The sequence below is a fragment of the Piliocolobus tephrosceles genome, chromosome 2 (assembly GCF_002776525.5).
Source record: "Piliocolobus tephrosceles isolate RC106 chromosome 2, ASM277652v3, whole genome shotgun sequence".
NCBI classification, from domain to species: domain Eukaryota; kingdom Metazoa; phylum Chordata; class Mammalia; order Primates; family Cercopithecidae; genus Piliocolobus; species Piliocolobus tephrosceles.
This window is the reverse complement of record NC_045435.1, coordinates 181,559,744-181,582,258: the sequence shown is the minus strand read 5'-3', so window position 1 is coordinate 181,582,258 and position 22,515 is coordinate 181,559,744.

The window sequence follows — 22,515 nt, the reverse complement described above, 5'->3', positions numbered from 1 at the left end:
AATTTGAGCACTCCTCTTTGATTTGTTTACAATGTTAAATAGGATTATGTCTGGAGAAAGAGGTCTGATGATAGAATTCTGCACAATATGTCTCCCAGGGCCATTCTGGCTCTGCTGTTCTTTGGTTCTGTACAAATAGCTATTAAAAGGAGAATTACACCAGAAAAGGATCACTTGAAAAGTAAGGTTGATAACAGTCAGACCTGCAGTTGAGGAGCAATTAGTAGCATCACTGTGTGAAAGACTTACAGCAAAGCATGGTATCTCATCGATTTCTGTAGCTATTAAAATTAACTCCCAAAGCTAAGGAAACAGCCCTGGAAATCACAATTAGAATTCCATAATTGTTACACTTTACTTGTCATGCTGTGCCTCTGTTGTTACACAAGGCAGAGCACAAGCCATGGTTGCTAAACAATCACATCTCATAGCACACAACTCCTTCAGTATTCAGAGATAGGTAGCACAGAATATGAAGTATAGTTCCACTCACTCTTTAAGACCTTGCTCAAATATCACCTCATCAGTAAAACCACTTCTGATATTACACATCTCCGCTCAGGAAATTGCAAATCTGAGTTGTCTCAACATCTAATAATAATCATAAATAAAAAGGACAACAATGAATATAATTTCTTCACAGGGCTAGGTTTTCTTTCCTATCTCAGGAAATCACTTAAATTTTACCCAAATAATAACTTGGAACATGATCATTTTCACTTTAATCTGTCTATCTCTGCCATCAGACTAAGTGCTATTCCTACCTTAGCAATCTTTTTGGTTGATGATACATAAATACATTTTTTTATCCCTTCCATGTTTTCACCATTCTTTCAATTCCCATAAACTCTCTTGGTTCCATTTCAAGTATGCTACTCCTGATTCAGTTAATCAGCTAGGCTGTGATCTAATTAAAACAAAAGACACTTAAGTAGGCATGACTATTTGACCAACTGATTAGATATTTTCCTCCTCAAAGAGAAGCTTCCTTAATCTTTAATGCAAGTATAGATGAAATGTTTTGAAGCTGGACTTTCTTTCTTTATAGATCCACTGTAGGATTCCTTTTCCTCTAAAATCCAAGGCAGAAAGCTTGAGTTTCACATTTGTTTTTATTCTAAATTGCTCAGCTATTTCAGTGCTCAATGAGTTTAGGCTACAAAGACTGTCAACTCTGTGATGACATGGACTTTGCACTCTTGATCCATAGAACACTTTGCAAAGTAACCTTAATCATCATTGCAAGAAAATATGAGTTGTTTCTGCAAGATTTTGAACGGTGAATGGAGATTTTGAAGGAAATTGGAAACGTATAGAGATACCCTTTTATTGAAGTGGTGACCATTATCAAGAGGTTTTGTGTTTACAACTTAAAAATGATTTAAGCTTGTAAGCAGTGTTTCAGTCCCTGTGCCTTATAATGTCTAAGACTCAATTTTCTTTTCTATAAATTATGAGTAATAATAGCATTTATCTCCTAGTATTTTTGTTACTATTTAAATAAGTTAATGGATAGAACACTCACCATTGTACCAGAGATTGTTGTGAGAATGACAAAAGTAAATGTTCTAAGTATACAAAATTACCCTTTATCTGTTAATGCACTAAACTATAAAAATAGATTGATAATGCTAAAGCATCTTTTTATTTCTGGGCTAAATCCTGGTATTCAAAATAAATTTATAATTTGTCTTGGATTCAACATGTAATGATGAAGGACCCTAAAGGAATACAAAAATATATATTTAAAAGGATAACATAGATCATTTATAAAAATAGTTGAAATTATTTGACTCCTTGTATCAAAGATGCCTTTCAATATGACTTTTCTCTTCTTCCCATCAAGAGGTAGATTTCTTGAATACAGTTTAGGGCTATTGGACATTAGAATGTAGCAGACATGAGTAAATGTGGGTTTCAAACTTAGGCCTTAAAGAGGCTTTCCATGCTTATGTTCAGTCTCTCAGAAGCCTGCCTAGGCATTTTGAGACCCACCACAGTTTGGCTGCTGAGGATAAGAGACACATTGTCCTACTGCTTCCAAATCACCCCAGCTAATAGCTGGCCTACTCCCAGAAGCAGAATTATTCTGTGGAAGTGCAGCTAACAACAGATTCAACAAGGAGTTCAGCTGAGAACAGAAGAACCACTTAGCTGACTTAGGCTAAATTGTCAACCTAAAGAACTGTGAGCTGAATGATTTTTGTTTTAAGCTACTGAGTTAGGGGTGATTTGTTACGCAGCAGTAGCTAACTGATACAAAAGGCATGGGTTTTCAAATCTGCCAGTGAAGATTTCACAGAAACCCCGTGAAGTAGTTCTGCTCTGCAGGAATATAACTGATGGAATATTGTTGGACGCTTTCATACATATATTGAACGGGATTTTTCTGTTGTGAGATAATCACATATTATCTCTGACTCAGAAAGGACTGACAATTAAGTACAGCAGTCAGATAGTTTTGGTTTGATTACATAGCTCAAATTGTGCTACTATGTAAAAACTAAACCTCCAGATTACTATAAAAGATGGGGAGATCCTCACAATTATTGCACACATGCATGCACATGCACACACACACAATTGCACATATGCAAAAGCAGTTTCATTTTTTATTCCTTCATAAAATCCTTGAGCCCTTCCTAGATACATCTATAGAGTTGCAAAGTGAGGGTTTTTAATTATAATATGGAATAGCAAAATAAAAACTGGAGGGTAAGGAAAATATGATTTAAGCCTTGCTTAATCACAAGGCTTGTGAATCACAATTCTATCATACCACAAACTTTCTTATTGTCTTCAGCTTGTTGAATGTCACCATGTTTAATAAGATGATGCCCACAAGAAACAGTTTCTTCCCCAGAGAAAGGTTCTCTTTTTAGACATTTTATTCAAGAAATGTTACGTTTTTCAATCCCCATTGCCCTCTCTCTCCCTTCCTCCCTTCTCATCCTGCCTCCTTTCCTTAAGTTTTCTTTTCTTTTTCTTTTTAATGCAAATTGTCCATTGTGATTATAAAGGAACAGCTTTGTTGATTGCCTATGTTCTTCTGTTTTGAATAAAGTTGCACTTTCGATGAAGCATAATTTTTTTAAATTAATCCTGAATCAGAAAGATATAACAAGGAAGTCATGGGCAATATCTTCCAGTCAGCAATTCTACATCTAATCAAAGAAACACTGAGTAGGAGGCAGGTCATGAAGAAAAAAAAAAAAAAAGGCCAAAAGATTTAGAGGGAGAGATAAAAATCAAGTCCACTTTCTGGCACAATCTAGGAAATAATAAACATTCCAAAGGGTATAAAATTTATATGAAAGATAATCTTAGCAATGTAAATGAGAAGAATATCATAACAAAGCTTAATAACTATAAAATACATTTTATTTTTACTATGGAAGAAAAGTATTTGCAAAGTTTCTCTGCTATTTCTGCTTTTAAATAAAATTAAAAATAAACTACTGCAAATATTTTGTAATTCAATGCGTACTGATAAAATTAAACAAGATTTTAAAACTTGTCACCCTTCTCTCCCAATCTATGTTTACTCCCTAAGAGTAAATAATGATTTCAGGTGATCAATGCCATAACTGAATGTGGAATTTGTTTTCATTGCCCTTCTTGGTTGATCTGTTGGATCTCTGAGTTGGATTCTTCATATTATCTACTCTCTTTCCTTCATCTTCATTTTTCGTTGCTTTGTTTCACTGTAGTCTACTTAAGTATTTCTTTCCAAGAAAGCTAATTAAAATTAAACGTATGAGCCCCTATCTAAGTAAGTTTTTATTTTGTTCTTACACTTTTTTTTTTTTAGTTTGGCTGCATATAGAAATCTTAGCTAATAATATTTTTCCCCCAAGGAGTTCAAAGACATTGCTGCATTTTTGTCTAGCTCAAGCAGTCTTACTATTGGTGAATCTAATATAAGATCACTTAATTTGAATTTCTGAAATTTCATGAGGATATATTTAGGCATGAATCACTTTCATTTTTGTTCATTGCTTTATGTGTCTTCTGTAATCTTAGGCCTCCTGTCTTTCTTAGCCTTTGGGAAATTTTCCTATATTATTATTTGATTATTTTCTCTCTTCTATTTTCTGGGAATTTTTTTGGAGGTCCTATATTGAATATTAATTTCCATTAATTTTCCTCACATATTTTTCACTCTTTGTTCTCTATGTTCAATAATTTTCTGAATTTTTTCTGCTACTGGTTATCTTTTGTTATTTAGGTGTTTATATTTTTAATTTTCAACAGCTATTTCTTCTGTGATTCTTCCATTTTCATGGCAATCTAATCTTGTTTTATTGATATAATACTTTCCTTGATAATTTCAGTCTACTAATTAGAATGTAGTTTTTAAAATCCTTTGATTTCAAAAGTTGTTGCTGGTAGGTTTTACCAACGTCTATCTTTGTTTTACTCTGTGTTCTTTGTTTTCTTTAACTATTTCATGCAACAAGAGCATATGATGTGGACATATTTAGTATCCCCACATGATCCTTTCACTGGAATGCAAGAACTGGTTGTAAATTCTATGCATGCTAGTTCACTGTTTGGGATTGGGGTAAGAAACAGGCAGGCTACCTTCTTCCAAAACTAAGCAAAGTGTGTCTTCTTCGAAGTTGTTGTAGAAGTCTATTGCTTTGACTCATGGGATGCCAGTAAACTTGAAGTAAACAAGACTTGTTCAGGGCTTGAAATGAGGGTTTGTACATGAGAAATGATCTCCCTGAGAAGCCAGATGTGAAAGATTTTGGGATAAACTACTGAATGATGGCAGACACTAAAGAAAGAGGAAAAGAGACAGAGAGACACTACATGGAGGAGCACTAAAGCCTTACAGCTCAGACCAACTGCCAGCTGAATGAAGTTGAGTGAGCCATCTCAGCTGGTGTCATGTGTAGGAGAACCACACGGTTGAGCCCTGCCCTAATTCCTGATGTACAGACTCAAGAGAAATAATAACAAATAATTCACTGTTTTTAGTCTTTACCATATGGGGGAATTTGTTCCAGGGACAATTTTCTATCATCAGTCTGGCAGCTTTAATTTCTCACAGGAAGATTATCTTATTTGTTTGTAGAGCGCTCCCTCGATTTCATTCTGGGGGTGAAATGAGCTGCATCAGTGACTCTTCATACACAAGATTAGGAAAAGAAAGGGATATGGTGACACACATTTGTTCCACAAATGGTTTTAAAATTAACCGTTTCAGCTTCTGTCCCTCATGTTTCCACTCTCTCAATCTCAGTTCTCCAAATTTGAACCTCTTCGTTCAGAGAGAAACATTTCTCATCTTCAGCCTTTTCCGAAGGACACTACTGCCTGTTTCTCTCTGCTTCAGTTTGTCCATTAATCAATTTCTATTCACTTGTTATCTTTAGAAATATGTCTAAGTTCTCAGTGCTGACAAGGACATAAACACTTTCTCTCTTCTCAGTGTGGTTTTTCATTCTATCATGTTAAATAGAAGACATTCTTTGACTACAGATATATGATCATTGTTATTTAACCTATCTTTAACATTGTAATTGTATGAGATGATAGATATATCAAAAATAATGCCCGATCCTAGCACATTTTATTGTTCTAACAGACAGTTACATCTAGAATAACAAATATATAGCTGTGGTATCTTCTCAGGCCATGCACTATGATTTGTTCCTTTGTTTATTGCATGACTGCATGAGCATGCTAAGAATTTTAAAAAGTCTACCAGAGATGTACTTTTTCATTACCCACCATAAAATTTTATAAGTTGATTCAGGATCCAGCGCTCTTCTCCTTCTCCTTCTCCTTCTCCTTCTCTTCTCCTTCTCTTCTCCTTCTCTTCTCCTCCTCCTTCTCTTTCTCTTCTCCTCCTCTTTCTCCTTATCCTCCTCCTCCTCCTCCTTCTTCACACAGTAATAGAAGTTTTTCTTTCTTTTTGCGTCTGCAATAATTGGCTTAAGAGCCCTCTGGATGACAAGACTAGGTGCTCAATTTATTTAGGTTTTGGATGAGAGAAGTTGTTAGATTTGGGGATAGGAAAAGTGGTCATAATAATGATGTCTATTCAATCATTGTGGGGCCTCACATCTAGACGTTCCTCACTCACCTCATTCTTAGCTCTCCTTCTCATATACTCCATTTACCAAAATGGACTCTGCTTCATCTTTAAAAGACATAGAATGCCTTTGTGCCCTCATGTCTTTACTCAGGAGACTTTTCCCATCTGAAAAGCACTTTCTATTCTATCCTTCCCTGTAAAAACCCTCCTTGACCAGCTCAAATACTGCCATATTCAGCAAGCCTATACCGTTGTCAACTGAATTTTATTTATTTCTCTTTTGAATAATCAGTTATAACAGAGCATTGATCACCTTTTATAGTTTATCGCTTACAGACATTTTTGGCTTGTATTTTTTCACTAAAATATGTGTGATAATTTCCATTTCTAATGTCTTTTCTGGTCTGTTTCCATCGCCTTTTAACATAGCAGCTTCTTCCTTTCTTTGCTTTGATGCCTTCATGGTGTGATGCTTATTATATTTTGTAGAATTACATTTATAAATAGTATCAGATCATGGATGAATAGGTACTCCTCTGCGGACTATTTATACTTGATTTTCTCACATTCCTAGAGTCATTATTTGTCTTAAATCACCTGAAACAAAATTCAAATAATGAGATTCCTTAGACTACTGAGTCCACATGAAACTAGGCAACAAAAATTCCCAAGATAGTCTGATCCAACCTTATCTTGAAGATGTAGAACTTTAGGAAACTAGACAATGTGGGGTTATGTTTCCTACACCGTGTAAGTCTTGCTCTTTAACTTCTTTTCTGTTACCCATGAGAGAATGCAAAAAGGAACATATAAATTTTCAGGATGACTTAATGTCTTGAAGGAAAAACTGACTTGTTCATCCCTGAGTTTCCATTTTCCCTTCAGGTTTTGTAGAAATAATACTGTATTAGCTTGTCAGGTTTTGGATGTTGTCAATTTTTTATTTAAGAATAATATGCTATCTAGAATTTTTCGGGTTTCTTCAATTGGTTTGAAAAAATTATGGAAAATTGGAAGTGCTCAAAATACAATATCTACATGTTTTCGATTCTCTATTATATTCTCCATCTTATGAGTCAATTACTCCACTAGATTACATGCTCTTTGCAACCAAATAAATATTTTGTTTGCTTTTGTATCCTTCCTCTTTTATTCCAATAGATCTTTAAAAAGTCAGGTTTTAAATTTCTGTGTTTTTGTCACTTTTTGTGGCCTTTTTAGATAAGTTGCCTATTTTGTATAAAAATTTTATGTATTATTAACATAAAGTCGTCCAGAATAACCGATTACTATTTTTATGAACATAGAATCTGTAGTGAATACCCCATTTTCCTTATTTATATTTCTAATAAAATCTTTTTTATTGCTCTTTGTTCTTGCCAAAATTTCTCAATTTGGATAGCCTTTTCAAAAAAATGTTCTTTTTGACTTTATTGATACTCTCTATTGTGTGTTTTAAAGATTTCATTATATCCTAAGCTTATATTTATTATTCTTTCTCTACGTTCCTTTCATCAAATTCTTTTCTTTCTCTACTTTCTTTTAATTAAATTTATTATTTTTCCAATTTCCAATTTCTCAGAATAAATGATTTATATGTACAACCTCTCAGCTTATTGACTTATATTTGAGCATTCTTCTTTTCTAATGTATACATCAAAGGCTATAGTGTAATGACATCTAATTTCCATTATATCATGTTTTTCCTCTGTGTTACTTGGGAGTATATTTTAAACTTTCCGTATAGGAAAAAAAAAAAGAAAAAAAAAAAAAAAACCCAGATTTCCATTAGCACTAGAATGAATAGATTCTGGAATATGCACAGAATGAAATGCTACTGACAATTACAATAAAAGAACATTTTTTTCCTTACAGTGGTATGCATTAATATATGTATTACTAATCAGAAGAAAAACTAATAAACACTCTTATCTGTGTATTTATATTATACACAGTTATACAAGGTTAAAACACAGACAAAACTAAACTGCTGTAGGTTGTTAGATGTCAGGATAGTGACTATTAGTGTGGGAGGTGGGAGCATTGATTGGCAGAGTTGAAGAGGAGGTTTCTGGAGTGCTGGTGATATGCTAGTAATATCTATTATTTTACCTTAGTGGTGGTTTATGTAGGTTTGTTCATTTACATCTCATTATCATCCTGTACACCTATAATTTAACAACTAAATATTTGTATGTTATACTTCTATAAAAGGCTTGAAAGTGTGTGGAAGTTGTTCAATACATGTTTTTGAGTGATTAATATCAACAAGTTACAACACTGGACATCAATGGGTATAAGTGGTAAATAAGATAAGGATTTTACCTTTACAGCATTATAATTTAAGATATGGAAAAATGAATGACACAACTTTCTATGACATATTTGAATAGGTATTATAATTGTATAAGAATAATTATACTGCACAACTATTTATTTGACATCTATTGAAACGTGGGACTTATAAACACACGGGAGATGCAAAGAAAATATCTCTATTAAGAATTTGAGGTTTGATGGTGGAAATAACAGTAGAGTTGTGTGTCCAGGGTTGGGTAGATTAAAAAAAACAGACATAATCATAACAAGGATCCTTTACTGAACGTATGCATTTACAAGGCATTAACTCATTTAACTGTTAAAACAATTTTATACAAGTACTACTATCTTGATTTTACACATAAGAAAGTCAGAGGTCTCATAAATGAAATAAGTTGCACACAAGTAGCATTTAAGAGCAGAGGAATCAAACCTAAGTTTGTTTGACTGTACAGTCTACCCTAGACTGTACTGTCTTTTATAAGAAGCGCATGACAATAGCGAGAAGTAAAGGAGAAAGAGTAAGTACAGAGTTGCATAACACAGTAAGTACAGGGCATAGTTGGGGGAAATTATATTTTAGCTTATTATTTTGTGTTTACAAAGAAAAAGCTCCTTTTCCTTTGCCCATTCTATTCCATGCAGTGATGTTTAAGGAAAAGCTACTCTAGAGCTTTGTGGTGGAGGAAATATCAAGAGCCACCTCTATGTCTTTGAATCTCAATGTTTGAATTCTTAAGTTTAGAGGGCAGAAATTCCACCAATGAAGTGAATACTTGAGGCTTTCTTTTTTTCCAGGACACATCTGCACCTGGAAGGTGTGAGAACAAAGGACAAAGAGATAGGGCAAGATTTGTAAGCATTGCCAACCATTGATTTTTTCATAGTTGATGCATGTGTTGATTGGAAATTATCCACTTATTTCTCAGAAGAAAAAAAAAATAATAAGACTGATTGGGTTTGATTTTTCACGAAGTTCATGGACTTCATCCCCTCTTTGTGAGGTTGTTAATTGGCAAATTGTGCTGAAATTTTCTTTGGCCAATAGATGCTCTTAAATTTAGACAATAATAAAACAGGCTCCGGTGTGTGATGTTTCCCTCCCTGTGTCCATGTATTCTCATTATTCAGCTCCCATTTGTGAGTGCGAACATGAGAGTTTGGTTTTCTTGTTCTGTGTTAGTTTGCTGAGGATGATGATTTCTAACTTCATCCATGTATCTGCAAAGGACGTGAACTCATTCTTTTTTATGGCTGCATAGCATTCCATGGTGTATATGTACCACATTTTCTTTATCCAGTCTATTATTGATGGGCTTTTGGGTTGGTTCCAAGTCTTTGCTATTGTGAACAGTGTTGCAATAAACATATGTGTGCATGTGTCATTATAGTAGAATGATTTATAATCTTTTGGGTATATACCCAGTAATGAGATTGCTGGGTCAAATGGTATTTCTGGTTCTATATTCTTGAGGAATCACCACACTGTCTTCCACAATGGTTGAACTAATTTATACTCCCACCAACAGTGTAAAACTGTTCCTATTTCTCTGCATCTTCACCAGCATGTTGTTTCCAGACTTTTTAATGATTGCCATTCTAACTGGCATGAGATGGTATCTCATTGTGGTTTTGATTTGCATTTCTTTAATGACCAGTGATGATGAGCTTTTTTTCATTTGTTTGTTGGCCGCATAAATGTCTTCTTTTGGGAAATATCTGTTCATATCCTTCATCCACTTTTTGATGGAGTTTTTTTTTTCTTGTAAATTTGTTTAAGTTCCTTGTAGGTTCTGGATATAAGACCTTTCTCAGATGAATACATTGCAAAAATTTTCTCCTATTCTGCATATTGTCTGTTCACTGTGATGATAGTTTCTTTTTCTGAGCAGAGGCTTTTTGGTTTAATTAGATCCCATTTGTCAATTTTGGCTTTTGTTGCAATTGCTTTTGATGTTTTAGTCATGAAGTCTTTGCCCATGCCTATGTTCTGAATGGTATTGCCTAGGTTTTCTTCTAGGGTTTTTATGATTTTATGTTTTATGTTTAAGTCTTTAATATATCTTGAGTGGGGGGAAAGGGGAGGGAGAGCATTAGGACAAATACCTAATGCATGTGGGGCTTAAAACCGAGATGACAGTTTGACAGGTGCAGCAAACTACCATGGCACGCGTATACTTATGCAACAAATGTGCAAGTTCAGCACATGTATCCCAGAAGTTAAAGGAAAATTTAAAAAGAATAAAAAGAAATAACAAGACAAAGAACATTAAAACATTTATATGGAATAAGCATGAGGTTGTCTGTTTTCCATAAGGCCCCATCACTCCTGATTGCTTTTCACTCAATTTGCATCACTAACTCACATCTCCTGGCTAAACTGGAATTTGAGTTTCCCATTTCTAACTCTAAGGTGCCATTAAAGTGCCTCAACTTTGGAACCAGAGTGCATGAAATTAAATCCTGGCTATCTGTGACCTTAGGTAAGTTATATGTGTTAATTAATCAGTTTTCCCATCTGTAGAATGGAATAACATGTTTCCTTTGAGTCACTGTATATAAAATTCTTAGCACAGTATCTAGCAGAAACTCCTATAAAGGTTATTAGATATTGCTTTGCTTACTGTCGTAATTATGGATAGGGAGTCAGGGCCTGGTATATCAAAACCTACCCTTCCATGATGTCACAACGCCTGGAAGATTTCCACCCGGCTTGCTTCTGCCTACTTATATGTGGCTGATATAGTCCATCAAAGCTAACTACCTCTCACATTCGAGGTCTGGCCCATGACAATTTTCAGTGTGACAATTTTGCTGCTCTAATAAACTTACCCTTGCTAACTGGGGAAAGGTAGAAGTTATGTCAGAGTCCACCTATTCTCATTTTACCTGGTAGTCTCATAATACTGCTAAAAATGAAAAACAAAACAAAACAAAACAAAACAAAACAAAACAAAACAAAAAAACAGCTTACTCAAAACAATGGCTCATGTTTCAAAGTCCCAAACTTAGTAACATTAATCCTTCAGTTAAAATATTACTACATGATTGCCAGATTACCAGAATATCACCTAGTTTTCCTTTTGGCTATCTAGATAATGTAAACCAGTTCTGATTTTTTAAATTAGAATTTCAGAGAGCCATACAATTCAAAGGCATTTTCTCTATTAAAATGCAGTAACAAACTCTCAGGTCTTTGAAATTATAGGGTTTCAAGTGAAAAAATCTTCTTGGTAAAAAATGGGAATGGAGATCTTCCGGTCTTTTAGCTCTTTTATAAATATCTTAAAGTTTAATCCCTTATTAAAAACATATTAGTAAGCCTTGTCATCAGGTAACTAGGTCTATAGTATTTAATATTGCCTTTGTAGTGATGATTTTCAAAGGAATTTCTGATTTGTCATACTGTGCATAAAGTTAAATGTTATGCACACAAAATCTTTCATTTACTCAAAAAGGGGGTAAAACATAGTGAATTAACTTGCTGTTGCATGTTTGCCAAGTTGATAAATAAGATAAATGTAATTAAACTTTACCTAGGAATGCCAGAATAACTCATAATTTTGCCAAATCATTACAATGCTAAGTACTCCAGAATATGATGAACAGTGGTTCTGAACATGACTTAAAGTGATTTCTTGAATCAGAGTTAATAATAACATTTATTTCACTTTTCTTCATACAACAAAAATATATTACAAGCAGAGTATTCCAGAATTATAGGTTGAAGTTTCACTCCTGAGTCACTATTCAAGGTATATCTTGGGATCTATCGTTCAGCTGCATGATAGGCCTCCCTCCATTCATCAACTACATCTCATCTGCACTTGTCTTTGTTACACAGGGGCTGAAGAAAAGTATCTACCTGCACAGAGTGGTTTTATTTCAAATTTATTGCCTTAAAATTCAAGCAACTTTTTTTTTTTTTTTTTTTTTTTTTTTGAGGCGGAGTCTCGCTCTGTCGCCCGGACTGGAGTGCAGTGGCCGGATCTCAGCTCACTGCAAGCTCCGCCTCCCGGGTTTACGCCATTCTCCTGCCTCAGCCTCCCGAGTAGCTGGGACTACAGGCACCCGCCACCTTGCCCAGCTAGTTTTTGTATTTTTAGTAGAGACGGGGTTTCACCGTGTTAGCCAGGATGGTCTCGATCTCCTGACCTCGTGATCTGCCCGTCTCAGCCTCCCAAAGTGCTGGGATTACAGGCTTGAGCCACCGTGCCCGGCTCAAGTAACTTTTATAAACATGTGATAGCATAGTGATATGCTTGCCTATGAAGAAAATTTTAAAAAATAAAAAAACCCAAAGAAACTTCTGGAACTAACATGCAATCATAGCAAGGTTGCAGGATACAAGGTTAATATACAAAAATCACTTGATTTTCTATATATCAGCAATGAACAAGTGAAATTTGAAATTAAATGCAATACCATTTATATTACACCTTTTGGTGCTAATAAAATACTTCGGTATACATCTAGTAAAATATATGTATGTCCTTATATATGTATAAGACATATATGAGGAAAACTGCCAAGCTCTGATGAAGGAAATCAAATAACTAAACAAAGAGAGATATATTCCATTTTCATTGGATAGGAAGATTCATTATCTTAAAGGTGTCAGCTCTTTCCCAATTGGTCTATAGTTCCACTGCAGTACCAATAAAAATCTCAGTAAGATATTGTGTGGTTTATTTGGAGATGTAAAAGACTCAGAAGAGCCAATAATATTGAAGGAGAATGACTAAGTCAAAGGACAGGCACTATCCTACTTCAAGACTTCCCAAGGATCTATGGTAATCAAGATAGTATGGCAAAAGAATAGATATATTCCAGAACAGAATAAAAAGCCTAGGAACAGATTCACCTAAATATAGTTAACTGATCTTTGATAAATGAACAGAGGAAATAGAATAGAGAAAAAATAGCCTTTTCAACAAATGGTGCTGGAACAACTGAACATTCATATGCAAAAGAATGAATCTAGTTAGACCTTCACTAAAATTAACTAAAAATGATTCACAGACATAAATGTAAAACACAAAACCATAAAAGTCATAGAAGATGGCATAGGAGAAAACCTAGATGACCCCAGGAGAGGCAATAATTTTTAGATACAGCACCATAGGCATAATCTATGAAAGAAAGAATCATTAAGCTGGATTTCATTAATAAGTGAAAACAAACAAAAAACACTCTGTTCTGCAAAAGGCAACAGTAAAATGAAAATACAAAAAAAATGAAGAGGTGATATCAACAAGATGGTATCACCATCAGCAGATGGTGAAATAGGAGGTCTCAGGCTTTATTCCTTCTACACAAAGAAAATATAAAAAGCAACGATCTGTAACCTAGAAGAACTTTCTGAAAATGCCAATACTTGAGAACAAGCCTGAGACACTTGTGTGATCTGCCCAAATTAATGAAAACAGAATTAGAAGAGGAAGAGGATGGTCTCAGGATGACATAACACCCCTCACTCTTCCAAGTAGGCACAGTGCCAGCAAAAGCGGGTGTCTCTGGGTCTACAGTTTGTAAAGGGTGAGAAAAGAACTGGAGGCATTTGTATAGCTTCCCTAGCATTCTGAGATGCTTCCCAGGAAGCCTATGACAGTCTCACTTCACAGGGAACACTAGCAGTAAAGGCACACCTAGCCTGCCCAGGTCTGGTAGAAATAGAGAAGGCAAAGGGCATATTTGCTGGTTTGTAGACCTTGGTGGTACCCCTGTATTCTTGCAAACTATGGCACAAGATCAGAGATAACAGCCAACTTCATAATTCACCTGCAAAGCAAGCTGATTGCTTTCACAAGTAAGGTGAGAAGTTAAAACTAACTGTAATTTCTTTTTTTATTTAACTTTTAATTTTTGTGAGTACATTGTTGGCATATGGATTTATCGGGTACATGAGATGTTTTTATATGCATGCAATGTATAATAATCACATCATGGAGAATGGGATATTCATCCCTTCAAACATTTATCTTTTGTGTTACATACAATTTAATTATACTCTTTTAGTTATTTTAAAATGTACAATTTTTTTTTTTTTTTTTTTTTGAGACGGAGTCTTGCTCTGTCACCCTGGCTGGAGTGCAGTGGACAGATCTCAGCTCACTGCAAGCTCTGCCTCCTGGGTTCAAGCCATTCTCCTGCCTCAGCCTCCCAAGTAGCTGGGACTACAGGCGCCCGCCACCTTGCCCGGCTAGTTTTTTTTTTTTTTAATTTTTTTAGTAGAGACGGGGTTTCACCATGTTAGCCAGGATGGTCTCGATCTCCTGACCTCGGGATCCGCCCGTCTCGGCCTCCCAAAGTGCTGGGATTACAGGCTTGAGCCACCGCGCCCGGCCTAAAATGTACAATTAAAATATTATTGACTAGAGTCACCCTCCTGTGCTATCAAATAGTAGGTCTTATTCATTCTTTCTAGGTATTTTTTCTACCCATTAATCATCTCCACCTCTCTCCACTCTCTTAGAAACCTTCCCAGCCACTGGTAAATATCCTTCTACTCTCTATTTCCATGAGTTCAGTTGTTTTGATTTTTAGTTTCCACAAATAAGTGAGAACATGCAATGTTTGTCTTTCTGTGATTGACTTATTTCGTTTAACATAATCACCTAGCCTGCCCAGGTCTGGTAGAAATAGAGAAGGCAAAGGGCATATTTGCTAGTTTGTAGACCTTGGTGGTACCTCTGTATTCTTGCAAACTATGGCACAAGATCAGAGATAACAGCGAACTGTGAACAGTGCTGCAACAAGCGTGGGAGTGCAGATATATCTTCAATATACTCATTTGTTTTATTTTGGGAATATACCCAGCAGTGGGATTGCTGGACCACACAGTAGCTCTGTTGTAGTTTTCTGAGTAACCTCCAAAGTGTTCTCCATAGTGGTCATACTAATTTACATTCCCACCAACAATGTATGAGGGTTCCCTTCTCTCCACATCCTAGCCAGGATTTGTTACTGTCTGTCTTTTGGATATAAGCCATTTTAACTAGGATGAGATGCTATCTCAACGTAGTTATCATTTGCGTTTCCATGAGAATCAGTGATGTTGAGAATCTTTTCATATGCCTATTTGCTAGTTGTATTTCTTCTTTTGAGAAATACCTATTCAAATCTTTTGCTCCCATTTTTTGATCAGATTATTATATCTTTTTCCTGTAGAATTGTTTGAGCTCCTTATATATTCCAGTTATTAATCCTTTGTCAGATTGGTAGTTTGCAAATATTTCTTTTCATTCTGAGGGTTTTCTCTTCACTTTCTTGATTGTTTCCTTTGCTGTGAAGGTTTTTAACTTGATGTGATGTCATTTGTCCATTTTTGCTTTGGTTGTCTGTGCTTATGGAGCATTGCTCAAGAAATTTTTGCCCAGAGCAATGTCCTGGAGAAGTTTTTCCAATGTTTTCTTGCAGCAATTTCATAGTATGACATCTTAGATTTAAGTCATTGGCAAGAGATTGTATATTTGCTTTGGCTATTCTGGATCTTCTGTGGTTCCATATACAGTTTAGGATTGTTTCTTCTATCTCTGTCAAGAATAGCATTGGTATGTTCATAGGGTTTCCATTGCATCTGCACACTGCTCCCATCACAGCATAATGCTTTCGAGTTTCATCCATGTTGTAATACGTATCAACAATTCATTTCTTTTTATGGTGATACACTATATCCATTGTATAGATATACCATGCTCTATTAATTTTTCACTTAATGGGCATTTGAATTGTTTTCTCTTTATGGCTAGTATGAATCATGATGTCATGAACATTCATGTGCAAGTATTTGGTTGGCTATTTGCTTTCAGTTGTCGTGGGTATACACCTAGGAATGGAAAGTTATAATAAGATGCAGTCATCATATGATAACTCAATGTTTGATTTCTTTGAAAAAATGCCAAACTGTTTTCCAAAGCACTATTTTACATTCCTATCAGCAATCCATAAGGGATGATATGATATATTGCATTAATTAATTTCAGATGTTAAACCCACTTTTCACTGGTGGAATTAATCACAATTGGTCATAGTGCATAATCTGTTTTATGTGTTGCTGTATTTGGTTTGTTGATATTTTTGAGGAGTTTTACATCTATATTTATAAGAAATATTAGTCTGTAAGTTTATTTTTTTGTATGATGTCCTTATTTAGTTTTGGTATCAAGGTAATACCAGCTTCATAGCATGAACTGGGAAGTGTTTTTTTCCTGCTATTAATTTTTGACTTTGTGAAGAATTGGTATTAATTCTTCAAAGTTTGTGTCTTTCTAGGAATTTGTGTATTTTGTCCAAGCTATCTAATTTTTTGGCATAGAGTTACATTTGTTTACTTATGATCTTTCTCTTTCTGTCGGGTCAATATTAATCTTCCTTCTTTACTTCCTGATTTTAGTAATTCTCCTCTTTTTTTCTCAGCCAGTCTAGCTAAATGTTTTCTTGAATTATGTTAACCTTTCCAAAGAAACAAGTTTTTTTCTATTGCTTTTTAAAATGTTTATTTTATTGTTATCACTCTAATCTTTAGTGGTTCTTTTTTTCTTTTTGCCCTAGATGTACCTTTTGTTTTTTCCAATGTAATAAGGTAGAAGGTTAGGTTATTTGTGATATTTTAACTTTTTTAATACAGGTGTTTGAAACTATACTCTAAGCAATGCTTTAGCTACATCTCATAAATTTTGTTTTGGTGTTTCTTTACTTTCATTCATCCCAAGGTATTTTCTAATCTCTGTTGTGATATCTTTCTTACATAATCTGTGACTTAGAAAGTATTATTATTTTATTTCCACTTGTGAATTTTCCCAATTTTTCCTGTTGTTGATTTTTATTTCATTTCATCAGAGAAGATATTTTTCATATTTTAAATATTTTAAAATGTATTGAGGCTCGTTTTGTGGCCTAGCACATGCTATCTTCTGGAGAAAGTGAAATGTGCACTCAAGAAAACTGTGTATTCTGCCATTGTTGGGTGGAGTGCTCTTTAAGATGTCTGTCAGGTCCACTTGGTTTACACTGTTTTTGAAGTCTAATATTTTCCTGTTAATTTTCTGTCTTGTTGCTCTATCCGCTACTGAAAGTGACTAAGCATCCAAACATTACTGTTGAATTGTCTATTTTTCTTTCCATTACGTCCATTTTTGCTTCATGTATTTTGGGACTCTCTGGGTACAAGCATACCTTTGTGATATTATGGGTTTGTTTCCAGGCCACTGCAATAAAGCCAGTCACATAAAATTTTCTGTTTCACAAGAATTAAAGTATAAAAATCATGTTTACACTATACTGTAGTCTATTAAGTGTGCAATAGTATGCCTAAAAAACAATGTTCATATCCTAATTTGAAAATATTTTATTGCTAAACAATGCTAACAATCATCTGAGCCTCCAGCAAACCAAACTCTTTTTGTCAGCAGGATGTCTTGCTTCAGTCTTGATGGCTGCTCATTAAACAGGGTGATACTTATTGAAGGTTGGGGTGGCTGTGGTAATTTCTTAAAATAAGACCACACAATGAAGTTTGCCACATTTTTTGACTTTTCTTTCCAGGAAAGATTTCCCTGAAGCATGTGATGCTATTTAAAAGCATTTTAACTTCTTTCACAATTGGAGTCAATCTTATAAAACCCTGCCACTGCTTTATCAACTAGGTTTATGTAATATTCTCAATTCTTTGTTGTCATTTCAACAATATTCATAGCAGCTTCACTAGGAGTGGATTCCATTTCATGAAGCTCCCTTTTTCCTCCTTTATAAAAAGCAATTGCTCATTCAGTACAATTGTATTATGAGGTTTCAGCAAATCAGTCACATCTTGAGGCTCTACTTCTACTTCTAATTCTCTTGCTACATCCACCAAACCTTTAGCTACTGTCTTCACTGAAGTCTTGAACCCCTCAAAGTTATTCATGAAAGTTGGAATCAACTTCTTTCCAACTCTGTTAATGTTGATATTTTGACCTCCCTTTCATGAATTAAGAATGTTCTTAAGTGTATCTAGAACGGTGAATTCTTTCAAAGGTTTTCAATTTACTTACTTAAATCCATCAGAAGAATCAGTACATCTATGTCAGCTACAGCTGTATTTCTTAAATAAGACTCGAAAGTTGAAATATCTTGATCCATGGGCTGCAGAATAGATGTGTTAGCAGGCATGAAAACAATCTCCATCAGACCTCTTGGGTGAGCAGGTGCATTGTCAATGAGCAGTAACATTTTGAAAGGAACCTTTTTTTCTGAGCAATAGGTCTCAATAGTGGACTTAAAATATTCAATAAACCATGCTGTAAATAGATGTGTTCACTGGAATAGCACTTTTAATTTTCTTCAGTAATTTTTCCTTTGCATTTACAACTTAGCAAACTCTCTGACACAAGAGGCCTAGCTTTTGGCCTACCTTGGTTTTTGACTATCTTTTTCACTAAGCTAAACCATTTCTAACTTTTGATTTAAATTAGTAGATGTCAACTTTTCCTTTCACTTGAACACGTAGAAGCCTCATATGGTTATCTATTGGCCTGATTTCAATATTATCTCTCAATGAATAGGGATGCCTGAGGAGAGGAAGAGAGACAGAGGGTGGCTGGCTGGTTTAGTAGTCAGAATACAATTTATCAATTACTTTCAACATCTTACACGAGCGCTGTTTGTCAAGCCCTAGACAATTGCAATAGTAACAACAATGACCAGTGATCATAAATCACTATAACAGATATAATAATAAAGACTTGAAAAATTGTGAGAATTACCAAAATATGATAGAGATGCAAAATGAGCAAATGCTGTTGGGAAAATGGTACTGATAGATTTGTTCTTTGCAGGGTTGCCACAAATCTTCAATTTATATTGAAAAAGAAAAGAAAAGAAAAAAGCAATATCTGCAAAATTTAATCAAATGAAGTATGTCTGTGTATATTTAAAATTGTTATAGCTGCCTAATGGATTGACTATTTTACCATTATAAAATGTTCCTTTTTATCTCTAGCAATAATTGTTCAAAATTTTCAAGTCTATTTTGTCTGATATTAGTATAGCCTCTCCTGCTTTTTGTGGCTTCTATTTGCATTATATATATTTTTCATTTTTTTACTTTCAACCTATTTTTATCTATTAATCTTAAGTGTATTTCCTTTAGTCATCACATATTTTAATATTTTCTAATCCAGTCTGACAATCCTTGACTTTTGGGTTATTCAGTCCAACCACATTTAATATTATTATTGATGTAATTTTATTTATGTCTGTCATTTAACTTTTTTGAAAAAAAAAGTTGTATCTTTTTTGTTCCTGTATGTCTCCTTTATTGTTTCTTTGTACTAAGTGAATTAGTTCCAGTGTAACATTTTAATTCCTTTAATAATTTTGTTACTACAATTACGTATTATTTGGGGCTTACTCTGATAACTTCTTGAGAAACTTTTCAACTCTTTTTCTGTGATTCCTTAACTGCATCTCTGTGCTAACACCTGCTTTTCTTGCAATTATGCTGATATTGAGAGGTAGTGGAATTTTGGTGCCTGTAAAGCAGCAGTGTTCATGTTTATACGTCCATGTGTCCAGTTCCTCATAAGTAAACATATAACGTGGTAAAACCTGGTGAAAAGGTCTGTGCTCAGAAGCCTTTTAATTTACTCTCATTTACTATGGCTGCTTGACATGGACCCAGTCTGAACCTGCTGTGATCTCTACTCATGTACAGTTAATTCCCCAATAGCCAGTAGAACTTACCGGGTATAACAAGCAATCTGTGATAAGCAAACTACTATAGATCTTTGTTTTGCCTTGTTCTCCCTGCAAAGCATGAACAAATTAATGGAAGGCTTTATCTTTATCATAAAACAATAATCTCTGTAGCTCTGAAAATGCAGGCAGTAACAAAACAGAAATATGCTGCAAAGATTAGTGCAAGAGAAAAGAAATGAATAATGTAACAAGATCTTAAACTGGATTATCACACCAAGCTAGCTTGTTAGAGCACTGGGTAGCTTATTTGACAATCCATCTTCTTTAGCAGTCACGGAGTATGTGTTGGTTATCCTCATTAGAACACCTCGGTGTGCTCCTGTCAAGCATTCTTGTATATTAAGTTCATGCCAACAGACAAAATGGTAATTGGCCAATGTTTGAAGTCACAAATAACATAGCATGCTGTACCCATATCCAAATTAGCCAAAAGATACTGGCTTGGAGGTCATAAAAAATCAAAAACTCTTCCATTATAATCGTTTATTTCACCTGGAGATAGCATCTTAAGTACTCATAGAAATTCCACTGAATACTCAAATAGCAGCAAACTCTTTTGAAGTAATTAAAACAATATCTTTCTAGACCCATGCCAAAGTAGTAAAAACAAATAAGTAGTTACACTGGCCCATTACATTAGCTGGGTCTAAAACTTAGGGTATGCAGTATCATGGCATACAAATGCTTTCTGAAATATTTATGTACTCAGTGATATTTTCAGATTAAACACCACCTAGTTATCTCAAAACCCTCTGCTAGACATGCTAAGTCCTTTACAGGAAAAGGAGTGGAGGGTAATAAAATTTACACAGAAAAGCATGATCTGAATAGAGTTCATGTCAAAGTCAAGAGGCCCTAATTGTATTTGTTTGACTCTATTTAAACCAAAATGTATAAGTCTAATTCACAAAGCAAAATATCATCTTCCTTGAACACGACTAGGTTATCCCGTTCTATCTTGCTGAGCTCTGTGTGATTCCTGGATTAGACATAGGTGCCCAGATGACAGAGCCTCAGGACAGTGGTTTATCCAAGATATCCCACAAGCCTTCTGTGACCTATGCTTGGGGAGCAATAGTATAGATTTTTTGTTAGTTTGTTGAAAACAAATTAACTTAGTCAGAAAAAGAAAAATAAAGGGCATTTGTGTTTACCACATCTAAGCCTATGCTTACTGCCCAGAGTGAATTACAGGGCAGATTTGGCATGACCCATCTAAGACATTGTAGAAATACGAACATCTCCCACCAATCAAGTGTCTGATTTTTCTTCTCTAGGCAGTGACTGCCTGATGTGGGTTTTATAGAATCTAGAACACTCATCATCCTGAATTTGTTAACGGCATTCATGATACTATTTCCAACAAATTAATTAAAGTTAAAAAAACTACTTCAGGAGTTATGTATTTATAGCTGTCAGCCTTTGCTAACCAATTTATTGTAAAGAACACTGTTGAGATGGGTTAATGTGAATTTTACCTCGTAATATTTGGAAAATTAGAGACGTCTCAATTTGCTAAATTTCCTTGCAAAACTTGACCTCAACTGTTCAGGACTGGAGTCTTTGATTAATATCTTTCTTACATAGCGTAACAATGAAGTAGAACTACTAGGATCAAAGAAGTAGAACTACTAGAATCTATGTCTACATCTACGTCTATGTTTAGATCTACATCTATATCTTTGTCTGTACCATCCATAAAATCTCAGGAATAGGGGATTTGTTATAGGGATTTGACCTTACACAATGGGCTTCTGCCCTGGTGCTGGGCAGGGCAGGCAACACCAATTAATAAATATTCAGAAGTTTGTTAAACTATTAGTAGCTAGATACCATAACTCCACTGGGAAGACAGATGTGATGCGAGTGAGAGCAAGAACAAACTGGAAACCTGCAAAGATGTGCTAAAATCCACGTGGACAATCTGGAGCTCACATCAGGCTTTCACTTCCTAAAAGTGTACAAATTCAATGATGCAGGTGACATACACCATGGTGCTAAACACATACCTGGAGCAGGAGTGAAGAAACTGAAGGAGAAAAACTGGTGGTAACTGAAGGAAACATGGATCTGGCTGCTATCTCACTTAGCCAACAAGGCGAGCAAGCAAATCTGTGACAAATGCAGCAACAGCAACAATGTCTGACCCTACACTGACTTTCCTAGTGTAAACTGCCAATCGGAAGCTATGTCTGTATGGTTAAGAGAGGGAGGATCAACTTCGGGATTCCCCAAATAATGAGACATTTTGCTATGTCCTTAACTGTGGAGGTATAAGCCTACCTGCCTTATTTCAGGCAGCCACAATTTGTAGTTCAGCCTTCTATTTGCCTGCTTCAGATTCCCTCTTTAAGGAGCTGTGTTGGGCCTGCTTATGTGGGATTTGAAGGGGAGCTAGGGATTGGGCA